Source organism: Scylla paramamosain, chromosome 9 (genome assembly GCF_035594125.1).
Source record: "Scylla paramamosain isolate STU-SP2022 chromosome 9, ASM3559412v1, whole genome shotgun sequence".
NCBI classification, from domain to species: domain Eukaryota; kingdom Metazoa; phylum Arthropoda; class Malacostraca; order Decapoda; family Portunidae; genus Scylla; species Scylla paramamosain.
Window position 1 is genome coordinate 2,162,501 of NC_087159.1, and position 19,177 is coordinate 2,181,677.

General features: G+C 45.1%; 1 long non-coding RNA gene across 1 annotated transcript in view; it reads right to left on the bottom strand.

Annotated features, from left to right (window-relative positions):
• LOC135103284 (uncharacterized) overlaps positions 1-14,906 on the bottom strand; it is a 37,801-nt gene extending 22,895 nt beyond the window's left edge. Inside the window, exon 1 of the long non-coding RNA XR_010269971.1 lies at positions 13,678-14,906. This is a non-coding gene — a long non-coding RNA (uncharacterized LOC135103284). The remainder of the gene's footprint in view (positions 1-13,677) is intronic.
• Positions 14,907-19,177: the final 4,271 nt, after the last annotated feature.

The window sequence follows — 19,177 nt, forward strand, 5'->3', positions numbered from 1 at the left end:
TAATAACAATAACGAGAGGAACAAGAACAAGAAGAATAGGAAGTAAAACAACAACAACAACGACGACGACTACACCACCACCACCACCACCACCACCACCACCACCACCGACGCCAAAAACAACACCAAAGAAAAACCGGAAAACAAAACAGAACGACACGAGACGAGACTGAACACTCGAAAAAAAAAAAAAAAAAAACAGAAAAAAAAACAGAAAATGACAAAAGAGAGAACACAAAATCCGACAAAACAGAACAGGGAAGGGAAAAAGAGAGGCGAGGACAGAGAACCAGCGAGGAACCAAGAGACCTGAAGGGAGAGTGGCTTTAGACTGCAGGTTAGACACAAAATTCACCATCTATATATAATACTTAGGATTACGAAATAGAAATACGATGATGCCGCGGTGTCGTGGAGGGAGACACAACCCCGCAAGGCACAGACATCCTTAAAAGGGAGAGAGGGAGGGAGAAACGGGGAGAGGGAGAGAGGGAGAGGCATTTGCAGGTGGCAGGTGGACAGAAGGGAGAAAAAGGCGGCATGGGAGGACATAAAGAGAAGGAGGGAAGAAAGGAGAGGAGGAAGGGAAGGAAAGAATGAAGGACACATGAAATAGAGGGGGAGGAGGAGGAGGAAGAAAGGGTGTTGACAATAGTGGTGAAGGTGGTGGAAAGAGAGAGAGAGAGAGAGAGAGAGAGAGAGAGAGAGAGAGAGAGAGAGAGAGAGAGAGAGAGAGAGAGAGAGAGAGAGAGAGAGAGAGAGAGAGAGAAAGAGAGGACATAACAGGGGCGAAACAAGTCTCCCCGCTGCATTCCTTCCTCCCAACACACGTGCGGGGAAGAGAATGCCTTGAGAGAAAAAAAGCGGGTGTTGTCTGAGGAGCATGGAGAGAGAGAGAGAGAGAGAGAGAGAGAGAGAGAGAGAGAGAGAGAGAGAGAGAGAGAGAGAGAGAGAGAGAGAGAGAGAGAGAGAGAGAGAGAGAGAGAGAGAGAGAACAGAAGATGCTTAGCGAAAAAAGAGACGATATAAGAAGAAAGAAGGAAATAAGATTTACAAGAACAAGGTCCGGAAGGGAGTTAGGGAAAGCTTGTCTGTCTGTCTGTCTGCCTGTCTTAGTGAGTCAAGATGTTTTGCGTCAAGCTCTCCCTCTCCCTCTCCCTCTCCCTCTCCCTCTCTCTCTCCATCTCTGAAAACGACAGCAATCAGTGACCAAGAAATAGTTGACATGTCACACTTTCAGGACCAAGTCAGGATAAGGAATCGAAACCCCCTTCTTGTCCAAACTATAGACGACTGAACCCACTTTTTAAGCCCTATTGAAACTATGGGTCACCAGCCTTCATAATTACAGGTCCCACGTCTGCCCACGACCCAGGCTGAGGGATGGAGGGCGAGGCGTGACTGGTGAGGTGTGTGAACCCTTGATTAGTGCAGGTGATGATGATACTGGTAGTGATGATGAGGATTTGATAAAGGGAGGGGATTATGAGAACAAGGTCGAGGTGTTGGTGGGGGAAGAGACGAGGGTGAGTTATAATGAGAGCAGTGATGGTAATAAGGAAGACGATGAGGAGAATAAAGGAATGAAGTGGGGTGAAGATAAACACAAGGATAGGACGAAGATAACGACAAAGAAGATGAGGACAATGATGATGAGCTGGAAGAAGACAAGGATAACGAAGGAACCAAGAAAGGAAGAGGATAAAGGGGGCGACAAAAAAAAGATAAGAACGAGGATAAGAACTGGGACCACAATAGATAACATAAATATACTTCATTCCTCCCTGTCCTTTCTCCTTTAATTAACTTTGTCACATATTCTTCTCCTTGTTCTTGATCTTCTCCTCCTAACCTCCCTATCCCTGTTCTGCTGTAATTCTTCTCCTTCTTTACTTTCTCACCACTACTACTTTCAAAAGGCCACTGAACCACGAAACTCAAAACTAAGAGGCAAAACACCAAACAACAGAAGTAAGAGAAGCACAATACACAACACCTGACCTTAAGTGTACAAGAGAGTCAAGAAACACTATAGCACAGTATTGACAGTGACAGCACAACAGTGACTTGAGTGCTGAAAGACCTAACGCAGTAACAGCAACACGTCAATTGTTTCTCTCTCTCTCTCTCTCTCTCTCTCTCTCTCTCTCTCTCTCTCTCTCTCTCTCTCTCTCTCTCTCTCTCTCTTTCCTACCTGTAATAATTATTGAGGCCATGAATGCAAGAATTATTGGGTTTTATTAGTGACAAATGGATTAAAAAGAGGGGAGGGGAGGGGAGATGGAAGAGGGGGAGGCAGAGAGGTAGAGAGGGGTTAAGGGAGGGAAGGGTCGAGAAGGGGAGTGGAATTGAACGGAGGGGAGTGAATGAGGGAAGGGGAGACGAGGAGAGGGTAGTATAAGAGGGGGAGAGAGGGGGCAGAGAAGAGGAAGAGGGAAAAGCTATGGAAGGGGAAGGGAGAGAGGAGGCGGGAGGACGGGATGGTAGGGAAGGAGAGGAGTGAGGGGAGATGGGAGAGGGGAGAGGGGATGGTGAGGGGAGAGGGACTTATAACAATCAGATAAATACCGTGCAATCTTTTATAAATATTTTGATTAATGGCTGGTTCGCTGGATCGACTAATTACAATAAAAAAATAAATAGAAATACAAAACAAAATTAGCAAAATAATGGAGCCAAGAGTGATAACTGAAAACAAATACGAAATACAACCCATTTCAATATCAGCAGCCATTCTAATGTCCAGACAACACAAAGAGGGAAGGGTGAGAGTGAAGGGGGAAGGGGAAAGAGGAAGAAGGGGAAGAGGGGAAGAGAGAGAAACCCGTGTTGTAATTCGGATGACCTTCGATTTGCAATATATTTCTATGTGCTTTATTTCTTTGAGAGAGAGAGAGAGAGAGAGAGAGAGAGAGAGAGAGAGAGAGAGAGAGGAGAGAGAGAGAGAGAGAGAGAGAGAGAGAGAGGCGGACGCGGTATCAGGACAAAATAATACTAACATCATTACCTGGCCTAGTACAGCATGAGGTATTTTGCCAGGCCAGTCTCCTTTGATGTAACCTCGCTCATTGCGCTCATTACTGCCTGAAAGCTTGGCCTTTGTCTCGCGGAATTAAAAAGCTACACAACAGATTCTCAATGCTGTTAGAAGGTTCGTCCGCTGTGTTATTTTCTGGGCTGAGGAGGAGGAAGTGTGTGTGTATGTGTGTGTGTGTGTGTATGTGTGTGTGTGTGTGTTTATTTATTTTATTTATTGATCTCTTTATTATTATTATTATTATTATTACTACTTCTACAACACTGGCCAAATTTGCTAACAAGTAAAAATAAAATACTACTACTACTACTACTTACTACTACTACCACCAGTAACACCAGCAGCAGCATCAACATATTCTCTCTCTCTCTCTCTCTCTCTCTCTCTCTCTCTCTCTCTCTCTCTCTCTCTCTCTCTCTCTCTCTCTCTCTCTCTCTCTCTCTCTCTCCTCTCTCTCTCGCAAAGCTAAAGCATCTCAGTTTTTGTTATCATCTATTATACAAAACAGGTTCTCAAAGACAGAGAGAGAGAGAGAGAGAGAGAGAGAGAGAGAGAGAGAGAGAGAGAGAGAGAGAGAGAGAGAGAGAGTACCTTGCCACTCATCTTTTCGCACCCTGGCTCACCTTAAACACTTACTCCGTCTCTCTCTCTCTCTCTCTCTCTCTCTCTCTCTCTCTCTCTCTCTCTCTCTCTCTCTCTCTCTCTCTCTCTCTCTCTCTATCTATCTATCTATCCCCTGCTCGATTTCAGACACTTAATCTCTGAAGTGCTAATGACACTAAACGACACCTGATATCCAAGTAATCCAGCATGATTTTAATGAGCAAAAAAATTAAACTAGAGGCGTTAAAAGGTTTTATCAATCCGATCACTCATTTTTGTGACGGTGGTGCCTTGCAAAATTATATATATATAACCCGTAACTTGCTTCTGATTATTTCGTTGAGTCGTGCATCGAAGTCCAATCAATTAGGGTGTCAGGGGAGGGGGATAAATGTTCATCTGTTTTGTTAGGGGACTTGTTACAGCAGTGGTTCTTTGACTGTTTATATACGACGCCCCCTATTTTGTAAACTTATGATAGATCTACACGTCTCCTCCTCCCTTCACCTCCTTCTCCCAGTTCATTGCGTTTTAATATAAGTCATGTATTTTTTTTTTTATATATATATACATAGTTTACCATCTCATAAATGCCTAGGAAAAACAAAACCAAGAACTTTTCCTCGTATTTAAACCAACAAAATGAGTAATAAAACAGGAGACATTCTTATAAACACCTTTTCTTCTTGGAGCAACACCGTCATATACTTTTTCAACTATGATTTCTGGGCAGATAACTTCACGCCCCCTTCCCTGTATCCCCCTCGCGCCTCACACATGTTGGGCAGCACTGCATTACAGGGACTGACGGCTCCTTGCAACTTCCCTTTCCTTCACATCGTCTTAGCACGCATCACTCCACTGCTACAAACTCCCCCGGAAAAGTATTACAACGCCATTAGGAATTTTAAGTGGTCCAGATTATCAAGGAAATTACAATAGAAGCACAGAATAGCGCTGTTGGGTGGCCATAGGAAGTACTGTAATGAATCTAAGGCTTGGAAACTATACAGGAGACGAAAGGGGAAGAAAGGGAGAGTGGCTGCAGTGGTGATGGTGGTGGTATTTGGTCTATATACGTTCGTAGGTCCAAGTAAATGCACGGTGGTTAAATTGAAGGAAAGGGAAAGGTGAATGGTTGCTGTGGGTGGTGGTGGTGGTGGTGGTGGTGGTGGTGCTAGTTAGGTTTACACGTTGGTTAGGTTTTGTCTATTAATTCAGTCATTCGTTTATTCATTTATTCCATTTCGTGGTGAAGCTCAAGCCTAAAAGAACAAACCTAGAAAAAAATAATAATAATAAGGTCCACTGAAAATATGCCTCCCTAATTAAAAGAATCCACAAAATACACACAAAAAAAAGATTAAATAAATTGATAATAAATAAAACATATACTTCCTGATGACGATGATGACAGAAACCAAACCAAAAAAATAAATAAAACAAAATAAATGAATAAATAAACTGATAACAAGAAAATATATATTACCTAATGATAATAATGAAAAGAATAAAAAAAAAAAGATAGCAATAAATTAATAATAAGTATACATATATTACCTACCGAGAACTGAACCAATAAAACACGCCCTTAGAACCACAACGCTTGCCTGAGTACGAGAAATTAACACCAAGACGAATTCAGAACTTATAAATTGCACGTAAGGGGGGAAAAGGTTCACATTGTCAAGTAAACCTCGTCTCTTCCCACCCACAGCCGAGGAAACAGTCAACCTTATTTGTTTCTGAATACGTGACATAAATTTCTACTCAAGGCTTTTCTGGGAATTAGCTGTTCAATAATACGGGGCTAATTAACGTCTACTTACAAAATGGACGATTCTTGGTAATTCTTTTTTTTTATTTATTTATTTTTTTTTTTATAAGTTTTTATTTTAGGTTGTTTTTTTTTTTTTTTTGCTTTTTTTAGAGGAATTCTTCAAACCCTACATCCATCTCTCTCTCTCTCTCTCTCTCTCTCTCTCTCTCTCTCTCTCTCTCTCTCTCTCTCTCTCTCTCTCTCTCTCTCTCTCTGAGGTATTCCAGGTATGTGAACGATCATTTGTGAAGTCCAAGTCCACTCCACCTTGATGGCTCTTTAAAGTTTAGCGGTGTGTGTGTGTGTGTGTGTGTGTGTGTGTGTGTGTGTGTGTGTGTGTGTGTGTGTGTGTGTGTGTGTGTGTGTGGTCCAATTATGAGTTATCTCCCTCAACAAACACACACACACACACACACACACACACACACACACACACACACACACACAGGACAATTACATGAACAAAAAACACATCAAACAAATCCATACAATTCAATAATGATACAATGATGACTAAAATAATGCGGCGAATACAATGAAATACGATGAGTGAAATTAACACGTTACAAGATTAAGCCAATGAATTTACATACTACACACGCACGCAGGCACGCACGCACGCACGCACAAATGTATACCAATAATAATAATAATAATAATAATAATAATAATAATAATAATAATAATAATAATAATCTATGCCAGAGTGATGTCATAGCAAAGGGGGAGGGGGAGGAAGAGGGATAGTGGAGATTAAGCGTACCTCTCTCACTGTCCCACCCACAAACCCATTTACTAACAACAACAACAACAACAACAACAACAACAACAACAACAACAACAACAACAACAACATCAACAACAAATCATTCCAAAGCAGAAATTAAACACACAGGAAAAGAAAACTTCTCCCACCCCCCCCCCTCATCCACCAGCCATCCCTAACTTAACCCCCACCAACCCCAAGTAACCCCCAAACCACACTAAACAAAATAAAGACAAAATAAAACACACAGAGAAACAAACACAGTATTATCAACACCACTATCAGACAGTAGCCAGTATTCTCAAACACTTCAGCGCCTTATCACAACTACTACAGGAAATTACTCTGGTTTTCAATAGTTTCCACGTCTCTCTTGATAGTTTAACAAGCACTCAGCATCAGCAATGTCAAAAAACACCCTTTAAAATGTAACTCATTATCCTCGTGGCCTTTAACAACCATCATGACGAGAGAATAAGGCGTTTCTGAGTACGGAGCCAAGGATACTCTGAAAATATTATCTCCCCTCCTCCCCTTCTCTTCTGCTCGTAACTCTCGCCTGTATATGGTAAACCAGGCCGCGATTCTGATCTTTATGAATGAGACCCGCGGTGCTGCTTCTCATTCCCTGCCCTGGACGTGACTGGCCCTTTAATCGCCCGTAAATGTCTGTGAGTGAGGCTGATAAAATTGTTGATACCGTGTGTTGTATCTGGAGTTACGTGGGAGCAGGTTGTTGTTGTTGTTGTTGTTGTTGTTTGTTGTTGTTATGTCGCCCACGATGGCTCCTTGCTGTGTGTGTGTGTGTGTGTGTGTGTGTGTGTGTGTGTTTACGTAGTTCTAGTATCAAGGATCTCAGTCGAGTGGTCTGGTCTGGTCTCTGTATCTGTGTTTGTCTAGTGTTTTTTTTTCTCCCTGTGTGTGTGTGTGTGTGTGTGTGTGTGTGTGTGTGTGTGTGTGTGTGTGTGTGTGTGTGTGCTGTATACCTACAGTACACGGTCAGAGCTCACGCTTGAATGTTCTTTTTTGTTCCATATCTATATTTGCCCAGTTTTTCCCTCTTCTTGTTTGCCTGTGTGTGTGTGTGTGTGTGTGTGTGTGTGTGTGTGTGTGTGTGTGCGTGTGACCCATAAGACACGGTAACAAAAAAAAAAGTAGTTTAGGTAAGGCCACGTACATACATACAAACATACATACAAACGAGATCTGACTATTAAGAGAAGCTTTATCGCGTCCGACAAACACTACTAATGAAACAGTAATAACATTAATGCACTCAATGGGTATTTGTTTATTGAAGTAACGTCACATTCCCTCACAACTTCCGCTCAAAAAACAAACTTGGCCGACACTCATTACAGCGCAACGAGCCTATAGCGAATGTTTGTCGTTATTTCATCATATGTACAAATAACGACATTACTGCGCCTCGTTAACTCAGCGCCGTGCTTTGAGTCTGCACCGGTTACACATATTTATCCAGCATACGTAGGTACATTTATACATTACACGCGATCATCGACAGACGGACTGGATTTTATCGATAGCAGGAGAGGATGCGAGGTGGAGCAGCCAAATAAATGCAAGAAAAGGCCACTTAACTCCGTAAAGAGGGGATGAAGGGCACTTTGCGATAGTTAACAGGTACTTTACGCCCTTTATCCCTGCGGGAGTTCCCTCAGTGCTCTCGAAGGAAGCCGGGGCACATGTTCTCATACCGCAGCCTGACGGCGCTGGAGACGAGGCCCGTAGCGGTGTGCAGTAATACAATCCACTTGAAAAGTCCTTTGGGACGACTCCCTTTCCAGGCCCTGAGGGGACGCGCCCCCCACCTGTATCGGTACTGTTGTCCCGAGCAGTGAAGCGCGCCGCGTCAAGCTCCCCAGGGGCGTCCTCTGTCACGTCAGGCGGCCAGTCCAGGCTGGGGCTCCTCGCGCCCTGGCCGACCGCCTTCATCTCTGGCGAAACAGAGCCTTCCTCCCCTCTGGGAGTCTCGAACTCAGTGTTCGAGCCAATTTCACCCAGTGGCTCCACCTGTTCCCCCATGCCCGCGGTCTGGGTCTGGAGCCTGGCCCCTGGGACCAGCCTCAACCACGGGGTCGTCACGGACGAGGGAGGAAAGGCGTTGCCGCCACCCGCCGAGGACCCCCTCCCTCCCCCCTGTTTCCCTGCCGGCGAGAATCCTCTCCGTTCGGGGATCAGTCTCCTGGCGCAGGCCGTGCAGCCTCTGCACATCGCCCAGCGAGGCCTGCACGCTGGCGGCCGAGGCCTGTGCCTGCTGCAGGGCGACACGATCTGCTGCCTCTGCTTCTCGCCTAGACCGCTGCAGCTGCAGCTTCGCGCGCCACCTGCGCCTCAGGAGAAGGCCCTCCTCCTCCTGCGCTTTCTGTGCAGCCTCTCGCCGCGCTACGTCACGTTCCGCCTCGAGGAGCTTGGCGAGGGCGTTAATGTCCTGGGCGCTGCGGCGGCTGACGCGCTGCAGTGCCTCCACCGCGGACATCACGTCCGTCAGTCCATCCCTGTCCACATCCAGGGTCGCCAATAGCGCCTGGTGGCGCCGCTCGAGTTCCCCAGTCCTGGCCAGAGAGTTCCGCAGCCGCCACTCGGTATGGGACATGGTTGCGTCAACCTCCTCGGGGAGGAAGCCGCTGAATTCTTGCCTCTCGCCACATGGCGAGGTTCATCATGCTGCCGAGCAGCAAGATACCAAATATTTCTACCGGTATTCTCATTTCCTTTTTTTTTATTCCAATACTGAGAGAGCGTCGAGGGATGAGTGTGAATCTCAGAGTGTGAAATGAGATGACGCGGCGTGGCGGCGCGGCGAAGTCTGGGAGACTTTGACGTCAAACAGAATCCCTGAACAACACGACTTGCTCACTGCCCTGAGTCATCACTACTCACCACCAGGACACCACTGATATCAAACAGGCCTCCATTCGGGAATTTATTGCACAGTGAACTTACTTTTTTTGGGAGGAGCTGCAAAATATTCTCTCTCTCTCTCTCTCTCTCTCCTCTCTCCTCTCTCTCTCCTCTCTCTCTCTCTCTCTCTCTCTCTCTCTCTCTCTCTCTCTCTCCCCCTTTTTTGCACTTTTGATCAATTTCTTATAAACATAAATGAGGAAAGTCTAAGAGAAACATTTTATCCCTCGTCACCTGCTGTCCCAAGGTCTGCAGTCACCGAACAGCTCATCGGGTCTGTCTGGTCCCTTGACACACGCACATGAACACAGCACACACCACGAGGAGCATTCACTCCACCCGGGTCATCAATGTTGCAGAGTGACCATCACTACCTTCACTTCCTGGTCCCGCTCTAATCGATGCCCTACACTTATTTTTTTCCTTCTTTTTTTTTTTTTTTTTTTTTTTTTTTTTGAGCCAATCCCCGCGCGGGTCATCAGGCTGTGGAGCAGACCGGCTGGGGCTGATGAGGCCATGTTGGCGCGATTACTTGTTGGGTTTCAAGAGAGGGAGTCCCTTTTTTCAAGAGACACGCTGCCCCCAACACTCGCTCCGTATCAAAGGTCCGCTTAATGAGTAACATGTCAGTGATTTTAGGCCACTCGCTGATATGTAAAAAGAAGAAAAGAAGGGGAAAAAAAAGTAGGTAAGGGAATGGCCGCACAACTCTGGCGATACACTAAAGAGGAAAAAAAGAAAAAAAAACTCGGCAGGGGAATGAACGGTGCCGCTTGCGGTGACGGCCAGCTGCTCGTCATCTCCCAAATTAAGAAACACGAATATCTCTTCAGCTGTCCGGGGCCGAGCCGAGCCGACCCGAGAGGGGTGGTGCCGAGGTGACCAAGACTACGTAAGATGCGGACAGACTTACGAAGCAATCTGTCTGTTGAGAGAGAAGGAAAAATTACTGATCCACGTCGCCAGCGGAGGAGTGAATGCTGTCTGCTGATTATGAAACGATGCCACCTGTTTTCTTCCTTTTTCTTCCTTTTTTCTTGCCAGCGGGTAATGACTCGTCCGAACGCCACTCTAAAGATAGAAAAAAAAAACATCATTATTTGTTATCGCAGGAATTCTAAAATGACAACACGAAGACTTATGATCGTGTACTAACATTCTGACACCTGACGGGAGACAAGGTGCTGCTACAACGTGACGTGGAGGCAAGGAGCGGATAGGCGAGTGGTGAACACCTGCAGGCACGTGGCGTGAACCTGTGAATTGATGATTGTGTGGCGAGGAGAGGTGAAATGAAGGGGGTGGTGGTGGTGGTGGTGGTGATGATGGTGGAGAGAGAGAGAGAGAGAGAGAGAGAGAGAGAGAGAGAGAGAGAGAGAGAGAGAGAGAGAGAGAGAGAGAGAGAGAGAGAGAGAGAGACCAATAGATACACAACAGGATATAAATTTGATGAGGAGATGGAGAGCAGGAGAGCGGGGTACGGAGAGCTGACGAGGAGGAGGAGGAGGAGGAGGAGGAGGAGGAGGAGGAGGAGGAGGAGGAGGAGGGGCAGCGTGGCGAGGGAGCACCTGAGCACCGGGCACCTGAGAGGAACGAGTGACGCGGGGCATCCACTCAGCGGAGAGGTTTTTGCTGGGATTATTTATGGACAGCTATCGGGGCGGCCTGGGGTGGTGGCGGCGAGGCAGTGGAGCGGCGGCGAGGAGGCTGAAGGAGCGACGATGAAGAAGGTGAACCATGTCAAGTTAAGCTGGTATTAGTAAACTGAGAACATTACTTTACATAAGAGCATAAGAAAATAAGGGAAGCTGCAAGAAGTCATCAGGCCTACACGTGGCAGTCCCTGTGCTCTTCGAATACTTTCTTTTTCTCCTCTCATGCAAACGAGGCGATCAAAATACAAAACGGTGAAGGAGGTTGGCGATGCTGAGTTAAGCTTCTATTGCACAGAGAACACTTCCTTTTAACAGCTTCTCCTTTCACACAAACGAAGAAGATGAAGAAAGTTAACTGTATAAAATGAAGGTAATACTAGTACACAGAGAACATGACCCAATACTTTTTTTCCTCCTTCGCAGAAAATGACGGAAAATGACGGACGGAACTGCGAAGAGAAGTATTGCGGAAGTGGTGAGGCTAAGATGAACGAAGTGGAGCCAAAAAATAAGGACTCCGTACAAAAAAAAAAAAAATGGTGATACTGGAGCTAACGTAGGTGAAATAGACCTGGCAACTGAGACTTCATAGGGAGAAAAACAGAGCAGCGCTAACGTTAGTGAAATAGGACTGGAAACAGGATTAAAGAATAACTCAGTGAGAATGAGAAACAACTAGAGACCCCATACAGGAAAAAAAATAGTGATACCGAATCTAACGTAGGTGAAATAGGCCTGGGAATTGGGACTACACGGCATAACGAAAGAGGAAAGGATGAGGAGGACTACGGAAGAGAGAAGACTGGGGCATAACACGAGAGGAAGGAATGGGAGAACTGGGGAAGAGAGAAGGCTGGGATATAACAAGAGAGGAAGGAATGGGAGGACTGGGTAAGCGAGAAAACTGAAATATAACAAAAGGGAAAGAAATGGGAGGACTAAGGAAGAGAGAAGGGTGTAGGGTTAATGAACGTGAACTGGAAGACTTAAACCTGGAAACTGGAACTTCAGAAGACTAACAAGAGCGTGGGAAACAACGACAAAGGTAATGATGAGGACTGTAGTAGTAGTGGTGGTGGTGGTGGTGGCTGGTGATGGTGATGGTGGTGGTGGTGGTCAGGCCTCGGGTAAGGGCTAGGCGGCTGTGGCGGCGGCGGCGGCTCCTCAGAACACAGCGAGAGACGCGATGGTGTGCCCAGTTATTACCACGGATGGGAAAAAAAAGAAAGAATGGGAGAAACGCCGTGTTTATTTCCACCTGGACGTCCATTGTGTCACCTTTGTGTTGTGATGGTGGTGGTGGTAATGGTAGTGGTGGTGGTGGTGGTGGTGGTTCACAGTGGGGCATGGTGAGGAATGAGGATGAGACTTGGAAATGGTGAAGAATGAGCTTTGTACTTGGGAATGGTGAGAAAATAGTGTGTGATGGTGAGAAATAGTGATGGTAGGAAATAGTGAAGGTGAGAGTGAGGGGGGAAATGATGTGTGGTTGTGGAGGGTGAATGTGGGGGAATGTGTTGTAGTGGTGATGGTGGTGGTAGTAGTGATGGTGATAGTGGTGGTAAGGTTTCTTGAAGGCAATGAAAGAAAAGGATGCATATTAAAAATTACAGTATATTATAATCTCTCTCTCTCTCTCTCTCTCTCTCTCTCTCTCTCTCTCTCTCTCTCTCTCTCTCTCTCTCTCTTTCCTAAATAACCTGATAAGAAAGTACCTATTTGCCTTCCTTCTACCACCCAACTCCCCCCTACCCTCTCTCTCTCTCTCTCTCTCTCTCTCTCTCTCTCTCTCTCTCTCTCTCTCTCTCTCTGCAAATTGAGTAAGTAAAGGGTGCACGGGGCCATCACGGCGGAGCACTTCATCCCTGCGCCACGCCCTCCGCATTTACGTAATCAGGTGCCTTCAACGGACATCAAATTACGCGTGTCCTTAGCATACAGACTGAGACAAGGTTACGTGCTTAGGTAATTGCCACGTACAGTAGTTACGACTATCATGCCCTTTGTGTTCCCGATAGTAATTGTCTGACTGAAGTGAAGCAAAGTTGGAAAATGAGTTAACTAGTGTGTGTGTGTGTGTGTGTGTGTGTGTGTGTGTGTGTGTGTGTGTTACAGTATATACAGTCTGAGTTTAATTTGTGTATTTCTCTGTTTCTGTATATCTATATTTATCATCTTTTTTTTTCTTTCTTTTTCTTTTTCTGCCTCCTCGTGTGTGTGTGTGTGTGTGTGTTCTTCTACCACATATATTTCTTCTCCTTCTATATATTCCGTGTGCATGTGTGTGTCTGTATGTATGTCACACCCCATTCCCTACCATGTTCCCAGCTCGTTAATCTTAAACAATGACCACTCTGAATCAATGTTCCGAATCAACGCTCGAGTGAACAATGATCAGACAAGTCACCCCCCAATGAAGACCAAAAGAAAACGGAATACAGACACGGTCCCACGGCACTGAGTAACATATAAGTAGACGTCCACTTTACGACTGGCTACACGCACTACATTTACCCGCGTCCCCCGGTAATGAGCGGCATCTGGACACTTATTACCACCTTCGGACCTTTGCTCGGAACCTTGACTCGAGACCCTGGCAGCGCGGCGGGCACAGGAAGCAGAGATGTGATTGGCCGGCGGGAGTTTCTAGCTACCCAATCAGGGAGTGAGTTCCTTCTTCCTAGTGTTTTGAGTGCCGCGCTGTCTGACGTATGATGGAAGGGAAATGGTAAAATACATGGATATTTTCTCAATTTTTCATCATGAATGGGTTTAAATTCGTGAAAGTATTATAAATTTCACGTAGTTTATTATTACTGATCCCTGCAAGAGTCGACTGAAGGAAATACACAAATGATCATCAAAATATTACCTCGTGTTAGCCTTGAAAGTATCCACGTACTGATGCCTCCTTGAGCTGAGTCTGTTTGTGTTATGGCGCACACAACAGTACCTCATTAACCCGCTGTGACGTATATGAGTCTTCCAGGTAGTAGTAGTGGTGGTGGTGGTGGAGGCGAAGGACGTGGCTGAGAGGACACAACACAAATCACTCGTTATCAAGGCGATCACTGAGGACCTCTGCCTAACACCAAGACGCAAGAGAGTTCGTCGCCGTAGTGTTTTCGCCTCAACATGACCAATTCGTTTCGACAAGCCCATTTTTTCCAGGGCGGATTAACTTTAAGCATTAGTCAGGCGCAGTACAGTACAATCTACGTTACATTTATCAGGGGTGAAATAAATGCGAATCGATGAGGAATAGAGATAAGGAGGAGTGTGGGCCGATTTGAACAAGATACCATCAGCGCCAAGGGAAGGCAGCGGCCGGGGGCGAAACTCCATCACTGAGATCTTGAGGTCGAGGTGGAATTAGAGGGAGGAAATGGAGGTGGTTGGTGAGTGGCGGGTAGTTTTGCTGAGTGGCGGGTCGGGGAGCCGCGTGAGGGGACGGGGCGTGTATTCTGGGGATAAACAGATAGATATAGATTTTTTCTCGTATTTGTTTTCGCCTTTTTTTGTCGGGTCAGCCTCGCCGCGGGATGGTCAGGGGCTGCAGGGGCGTGGGTCTGCAGGCGTGACCATCGTCGCCTCGCCAATGCCACCTCCGCCACCCACCGCCAACACCACCACTGCTGCCACCACGCCCTGTTCCACTTTTTCCTAGCTCCTCTGTTCTCTATATCGCTACGTCTCCACCACCACCTCCTCCTCCTCCTCCACTACCACGATCTGCTCCACTTCTCTCTCCTAGCTCTTCTGTCCATTATGTTGCAAACTCCACACTTCGTCATCCTCCGCTTCCTCCTCTTTTCCTCCTTTATTACTACCACGCCCTGTTCCTTCTCGTCCTTCCTCCTCCTCCTCCTCCTCCTCCTCTTCTTCCTCATTCTTTTCCTCCTCCTCCCCCCCTTTTTCCATGCCCTGTCTCTTCTCTCCTTCTTATCTCCTCCATCCCTAAAATCGCTACCTCTACATCTCCTCCTCTTCCATCTCCTCCTCTTCCTCCTCCTCCTTTCCTCTTCCCTATCTCCTCCACTTCTTCAGGAATTCAATTACTTTACATTTGCTCAAGATACAATCACCAATTTCATGTATCACCAGTCTATGTATCTCCTCTTTCTCCTCCTCTTCCTCCTCCTCCTCCTCCTCCTCCTCCTTCTCCCATTTCCCTAACCAATCCTACTGTCCTCATATCAACCCTCCACATCGCTGCTCCACCATCACCAAAGCTACCATCACTACCATCTCCTCTCATCCACTCCGCCGACACTTCTCTCTCTCTCTCTCTCTCTCTCTCTCTCTCTCTCTCTCTCTCCCATCCATCAAAGGCCGGTACCGACGTGTGATTTAGGGCGTTCAGTTCAGATGAGTTTCGAACTTGTGAGATTGTGCTCCGGATAATAGAAGATTTTCACACCTGTAATCTACATAGAGAGAGAGAGAGAGAGAGAGAGAGAGAGAGTCGTACATTTGTATAAGCTATAGTTAATGTCTTACAGATTATCACACTTACCTCCCCCCCTCTCTCTCTCTCTCTCTCTCTCTCTCTCTCTCTCTCTCTCTCTCTCTCTCTCTCTCTCTCTCTGCCTGTCAAATTTAAGCTTCATCGGTTTTCTGGTTCGTAGTTTTGCTTTGCACAGGAAATAAGGAGGGAAGGAAAGAGGGGAGAGGGAAGGAAGGAAGGGAAGGGAGGGACGGAGGGAGGAAGGGAGGGGAGGAAGAAGGATAGAAAGAAAGGGTTTCATCATGAAGAAAAACAGGAGGACGAGCCAAAAAATCCTTCAAACATGAAAGATTTTTTATATAAGAAAGAGAAGGGAAGGCTTGCATCAGTGGATAGATAAATAGATAAATAGATGGATAGATAGATAGATAGGCAGACAGACGGGCAGAGACATAGGTGGATAGACAGACAGACAGACAGACAGACATACAGAAAGACAGACAGATAGATACACAGACAGATAGACAGATATGAATGGGTTATTTTGCAATGAATACAAATCTGTACTACGAGTATGTGCATGCATACATGTATTACATATATACGTAGATATTGTGTATACGTGCATACATACATATATATGACATGAACAGATGAGTGAACTGATAGTGAAGTAAAAAAGACTGATATTATGATGGAATGAATAAGAGAGAGAGATAGATAGATAGATAGATAGATATATAGATAGATAGAGAGAGAGAGAGAGAGAGAGAGAGAGAGAGAGAGAGAGAGAGAGAGAGAGAGAGAGAGAGAGAGAGAGAGAGAGAGAGAGAGAGAGAATCCTTAATAGGCAGACAAATAAACAGTCACAAAGACAAAAAGACAAACATACACAGACGAAAACACACACACACACACACACACACACACAGACAGACAACAAACAGGCAGACATAAAGCACAAGTCCCAACACAACACTACTTACACATCATTCCGCGACGCCCTTTACGACAGAGGGAATAAAAACACAGAAGAAGGTTACCAATTGCCATATACCTTCCCTTCTAAGCGCCTACTGCCACAAGTAAGGAGCACAGAGGCAGTTTTCTCAGTACTTCTCCAGCTTTGAAGAGAGACGAGATAATACTCCCCTCTCATACAGATCAAGTACAGTCACAGGAACAAGAACACAAGGGAAACTGCAAGAAGCCATTAGGTCAACACGTGGGAGTTCCTGTGTAAGACATGTATACCTTTACTAACCTATCATACCTAAACATGAACTTATCTAATCTCTTAAACCTCCTTACTGATAGCCTGCACTGATACTGAGTCTATTTCACTTCTCTACCAGTCCCTTCTATCTCTTTTTTTTTTATTTATTTTTTTTTCATGAGCACCATCAGCACATACGTATCTATATTCACTTATCATCCCTCTCCTGAAATCTATCTAATCTTTTAAAACTCAGTACTGATTTTATATCAAGAACCTGATTACTGATACCGCTCCTTTCTATCTCTTTTTATTTATCTTTATCAGCACATTAACACGTGCGTATCTATATTCATTTATCATCCCTTTTCCAGAAATTCACTTGATCTTTTAGAGCTTCCTATCAATTTTATACTAAGACCTTGGTTACTGAGTCTATTCTAGTCATCTACCACTCTTTGTGAGCGAATTTCTTCCTGTACCTCTCTTCTTTTTAAACTATATCGCCACATTCGCTAATAGTAACGCGCATATTCAGAATTAAATTTAAGTATAGACCGAAGCAGGAGGAGGAGGAACACTAACACAACGACACCATCTACGAGTCTTGGTATAAAATGTAGAGGCAAGGGGCGAGAGCAATGAAAGGAGCATGGAAGGATAGAAAAAGAGGGAAGGGGAAGGGTTAAAGAGTAGAGGGTTCAGAGATGAGGAAAATTAATCTCACTTACTATCTCTCTCTCTCTCTCTCTCTCTCTCTCTCTCTCTCTCTCTCTCTCTCTCTCTGAAGGCTCTGTGACCTTGTTTGGTGAAAAAATACGTGGAATTCCTTGTCCTTCTCTTTCTATCTCTTCCTCTCTGACCTTCCTTCCTTTCCTTCCATTCTCTCACTCCCTCTGAGTTTATTTCTTTCCTTCATTCCTTCCCTCCATTCGTCCTCTTGCAATACATGGAGGGAATGAATAGTGAAGGATTGTATGCGTGGACTGAAGTTCTGACATACATACATACATACATATAGAGAACATAAGCAAATAGATGTGTAGGAATATGTTGATTGAAAAGTTGTCGTTGGTGTACATACAAACATACATACATACATACATACATACATACAAATATCAATAGGATTAATTAAAGGTCCTTCTTATCAACAGCCCAATTTTGTGTGATAAAAAATGACACTTTACTCAGCACTCACGAAGGGATATTGCAATTAGGAGTTGAAAAATTATATTACTTGTTCACTGAAGAGGAAAATCGATATCCATTGGAACGGTCCACACACACACACACACACACAAGTTCCCATAATTTTAGTAAAAGGGAAGAAAAAAAATAACAGTTTGTTCTTTCTTTGTGTGATATTAATTTGTATTTCCATTGCAAGGCTTCAATTTGTTCTTAATTAGTGAGGCCTCAGTTTGATCTACCTTAGTTTGTGATGCTTGTTTGCTCTTCCTTTGTGTTTATGGGTGAGACTTTATTTCTTTCTCTTTGTGGGGGCCTTAGTTTGTTTGTTTGTTTGTTTGGCTTTGTGAGGCTTCAATTTGTCTGTCCTTTGTAAGATTTCACTTTGTTCTTCCTTCACGAGACTCTTTGTTCTTCAGTTTGTTCATCCATTGTCAAGTTTGTTCGTTCATTTGCGAAGCTTCAGTTTTTCAGTTCAGTTCAGTTCTTCTTTTGCACGCCTTCTATTTGTTCTTCCTTTGTGAGATTTCAATTATGTTCTTCCTTCATGAGATTCCACTTTTTTCTTGCTACAGATTCCCTTGAGAAGCTGCAGTTTGTCTTTATTTTAGTGTTTAACTGCAAGGATTCATTCAGTCCTTTGTTTCCTTCCCCTTTGCAAGACCTGACGACTGCAAAGCCACATCCGAATGACAGATACCTTTCTTTCTTCACCATTTTACTTCCTTTAGCTTCATTAACCCCGCCCTTCCCCAGTCCTTTAGAATTATTGATGGCGCCAGCTTCCCCTTCTCTCCTTTCCCTCCTCCTCCTCCTCCTCTTTCCTTCCCTCCCCTCCCCTCAGCCACATTCATCAGCAGCGTTTTTGCCTCGCTAGGAAGCTAAACCTCGCCTTTCTCTTCCGCGCCTAACTTTTTTTTCTCTTTTATGATGCGGAAACAAATCACTGGGTTTCACTTTCTGAGGCGTCGAGGCGTTGAGTGAGGGAGTCCAGGCTGTAATGACACTCTCTCTCTCTCTCTCTCTCTCTCTCTCTCTCTCTCTCTCTCTCTCTCTCTCTCTCTCTCTCTGGGAATAAGATTTGGGATGAAAAGGAAATGAGAGAAAGAGAGAGAGAGAGAGAGAGAGAGAGAGAGAGAGAGAGAGAGAGTAAAGGGAAAAATGTGTATGTAATAATTATTCAGGCTCAGACTCTCTCTCTCTCTCTCTCTCTCTCTCTCTCTCTCTCTCTCTCTCTCTCTCTCTCTCTCTCTCTCTCTGCTTCATTTCTATTCCTCAAAGTTCTATTAGTTTACACAAGTTAGGCAAAGCTATGGCGTATCTCGGCGCCTCGAGGTCCTAGCCAGGCGGTAAGTGAACAAGTCTGTCAGTGCCACTTATCACTCAACGAGTCGAGGGATACAGCAAAGGAATTAGAATTGAGAGAATCTACTACTACATCTTAATAGCGGAACTCGTATTCAGGAACGCTTTACTCTCTCACCAAGACTATTTTCGAAGGCCACAGAGATGAACGGC